The sequence below is a fragment of the Euprymna scolopes genome, chromosome 27 (genome assembly GCF_053919585.1).
Source record: "Euprymna scolopes isolate OS-2025 chromosome 27, ASM5391958v1, whole genome shotgun sequence".
NCBI classification, from domain to species: Eukaryota; Metazoa; Mollusca; class Cephalopoda; order Sepiida; family Sepiolidae; genus Euprymna; species Euprymna scolopes.
This window is the reverse complement of record NC_136508.1, coordinates 23,757,296-23,757,848: the sequence shown is the minus strand read 5'-3', so window position 1 is coordinate 23,757,848 and position 553 is coordinate 23,757,296. Positions and strand designations below refer to the sequence as shown.

General features: G+C 39.2%; 1 pseudogene; it reads right to left on the bottom strand.

Moving 5' to 3' along the window:
* Positions 1–434: 434 nt before the first annotated feature.
* On the bottom strand, positions 435–553 carry LOC145249310 (5S ribosomal RNA; annotated as a pseudogene).

Genomic DNA, 553 nt, shown 5'->3' with positions numbered 1-553 from the left:
AAAAAAAAGAAGAAATTCCTACGATGACAAAGGTCGGTTTTTAATGTAGTGAAAACCCTGCTACCCACAAAAAGGAGGCACTTTGGATTGGGGCAAGATCATTTTTTCAATCTTCAATCTTAAAGAATTTCTGCTTCATTGGCCAAGGACAGAAAAGATAAAGTATCGTATCAAAAGAGATATGCTTTAACATTAATTTTATTTGGAAAAGTGTAAAAATAATACAAATAAATTGAAAATCAAAGGATATTGTAAAATTGTGTGTGCAGTCAGCACCAACCCTACTCAGGGTTTAACCAGCTTCCTTTGAAGGAGGAAGTTTCATGGGGGTATGAAATTCACAAGCGGTCCTCAGTCGCATGTATATCCCCGTTAGGGGAGATGACGACGTTAGGTTTTCGCAACTTTTTTGCAGGGAGGTGTCGACGTCCTCCTACATACAGCACCTGGACTTCCCAAATTGGTCACCCAATTTAATATTGACCAGGCTCAACGTTGCTTAACTTCAGTGATCTAACGGGAACCAGTGTGTCAACGTGATTATGCCGTATAA